Source organism: Eumetopias jubatus, unplaced genomic scaffold (assembly GCF_037043125.1).
Source record: "Eumetopias jubatus isolate StellerSeaLion01/CBP00866 unplaced genomic scaffold, mEumJub1_p1.0 scaffold_2, whole genome shotgun sequence".
Classification (NCBI taxonomy): Eukaryota; Metazoa; Chordata; class Mammalia; order Carnivora; family Otariidae; genus Eumetopias; species Eumetopias jubatus.
This window is the reverse complement of record NW_028274808.1, coordinates 191,760,774-191,763,442: the sequence shown is the minus strand read 5'-3', so window position 1 is coordinate 191,763,442 and position 2,669 is coordinate 191,760,774. Positions and strand designations below refer to the sequence as shown.

General features: G+C 44.4%; 1 non-coding gene across 1 annotated transcript; it reads left to right on the top strand.

The window, feature by feature from the left end:
* Positions 1-1,589: 1,589 nt before the first annotated feature.
* On the top strand, positions 1,590-1,696 carry LOC114198772 (U6 spliceosomal RNA). Its single transcript, XR_003607173.1, has one exon. It is a non-coding gene; the product is annotated as a U6 spliceosomal RNA (small nuclear RNA).
* The last annotated feature ends 973 nt before the right edge of the window (positions 1,697-2,669 follow it).

Here is a 2,669-nt window from a genome sequence, read left to right as displayed (position 1 = left end):
TGACAAACACTAAGAATGCTGTTACTAAGTAGACAGTCTCCTGTTGTCATGGAGATGTCAGTCTAGTGCAAGAAACAGGTAACAAGCAAGGTCTACTAAGTAAATATTAAGCTTACAATTGTGTAAATACTGTGAAAAAAATGTTCTCTGAGAGCTCATAAAAGGAGGGCAGAACAAAAACTGGGTCAGAGAGGGTATTTTTTTTAATATTTTATTTATTTGACAGAGAGAGAGAGAGATAGCAAGAGCAGGAACACAAGCAGGGGGAGTGGGAGAGGGAGAAGCAGGCTTCCCGCAGAGCGGGGAGCCCGATGCGGGGCTCATTCCCAGGACCCCGGGATCATGAACCGAGCCAAAGGCAGACGCTGAACGACTCAACCACCCAGGCGCCCCAGAGAGGGTATGTTTTGAGACCGAAGAAGAGGGAGTCTTAGAATGGAATGTGGACAAGATCATCTCAGACAGGCTACAGCACCTTAAGACCTTAAGGCAGAGGGGGGTTGGCATATTCCAGAAACTAGCAGAAGGTCAGTGGGGTGGGGGGCATGCACAGTGAGTGAGGGTGAGTGTTGTGAATGAGGCTATATAGCGAGGCAGGGGTGGATCCCACAGGATCCTCATATTATGATGCACCTGCCCTGCCTATGAGGACTGCCGCTCTGTTCTTGGCGCATCTCCTTCCTACGGAGAAGTCACTAGTTGTCTCAAGCTGTGTAATAAAGACACTCTGTATTGGGCACTGCTAGAAACGATGCATCCAGTCGAGGAAGACATGGCCCCTGCCTCCACGGAGCTTACAGTGTAGGAGGAAGCAGATGAGCGAGGAAATCAATCATTTCAATGTGAAGGTGCCTTCTGGCACTGTTTCCAACTGCTGCCGAACTTCACACTTCCTTCTAGGTATCTCACCAAGTCTCTCTGGTCTCCAATGCCCACCTAGAGAGTCCCACTCAGGTGTCATAGTCTTTCATGTGGCAACATAATCGCTCTTACATTCTTTATCCCAACATCAATTAAATTAGACCAGCAAACTATTTCATCCCCAGTGAGGTACAGAATGTGCAGGTGTATACAAGGGGAAATCTCAGTATCCCCTGGAGAGCTTTGTAATATTCCTGGGATTTCAAATATAGTACCTTTCACAGGTAGACTAAAATTTGGTGTGGTTGGCCTAGACACATAGAGTGGAGTTCACTTAAAGAGAGGGTAATGAGAATTATGATGCCCTTCACAAGCAAGAATTATGCTTATATGTTTCATTGTAAACATGGTCTTAACTTGAATTTAAATCCCACCTCTGCACATACAAGCTGGTTGATCCTAGAAAAGTTACTTAACATTTTGAAGGTCCGTTTTCTAATCTATAAAATTAAATTACTATGATACTCTCACATGTTATTGCAAGGACTAAAATTACACAATGTAGCAAAAAATGCCCAGTACAGTCTCAGCTGTTGCCATTAATCTTCCCAAAATGATTGGCTGCTGCATGACCCATGAGGTTTGTTTGAGATGCAGAAAGAATAAGTTTATCCTGTTATGTACAGGTTTTTGAACAGATATTCCTATTTATTAAAATGCTAAAGGCAGTGCTTGCTTCGGCAGCACATATACTAAAATTGGAATGATACAGAGAAGATTAGCATGGCCCCTGAGCAAGGATGACACGCAAATTCGTGAAGCATTCCATAAATAAATAAATAAATAAATAATAAATAAATAAAATGCTAAAGGCAGTGGAATGAGAGGAAGGCATCCTCCTCCCCTGAAATACTCCCATCTTCTCTGCCCTCAGGACTCAACACAGAGACCTTTACCACACGGGTCCTGCAGAGGGCAGTATTCTGGGCTGAGAGTGGGGAGAGAGAGGGGGGGATGCTCTATGTCAAGTGGGGGAGCTGGGATAGGAGGGGAAATGTCCCCTCACCTCTTGGCCCCATTGCTCTCTCCTGTGACCAGTCACTGGAGTGGGCTGACAGACAGAGCTCTGCAACAATGGTGAGAACTGCCCTTTCAAAGAGCCTGGTGAGCAAGAGTGAGGACGGAGGGCTACCTCCTGCTGAAATGGTGAGCCATTGAGAGCTTTAGAAACAGGGTGGCCAAATTTAATTTTGAACAGATGACTCTGAACTCAGTAGAGATAAATGGATCTGGCAGCAGAGAGCCCAGGTGGGTGGCCGTGACCACAATCTAAAGGACATATGAAACCTAAACCAGGGGCGTGGCCAAACAGAGGTAGACAAGGGAGATCAGAGAAGCAGACAGGAGGATCTTGCAACTTAGATAGCTTAACTGGTGGTAGTCGGTTATCTGCCGCATACTAGGTGCACTGGGCAGACCAGGTAGGAAACATCCAAAGAAAGTGAAAAGGGTTGTCAGATATTTTCTAAGCTCTGAAATGAGAAGAAAGGCACTTTATTTGCAAGTGTTTGCAGAGAATCCCATGAAATACTGTCTGTGATAATACTCTTTAAAATATAAATTATTATTTATCTGTAGGTACTCTTAAAAGTCATACTAGTGCTAGGCATAATTTACATTTGTTAGTTCATTTAACCTTCACAATAGCCCTGTGAAGTAGGTTCTACTGTCAGCTCCATTTATGGGTGAAGAAACCAAAGTATTTCTGCTATTGGATTACGCCAACCAGGCTGTCTAATTACTGTGAA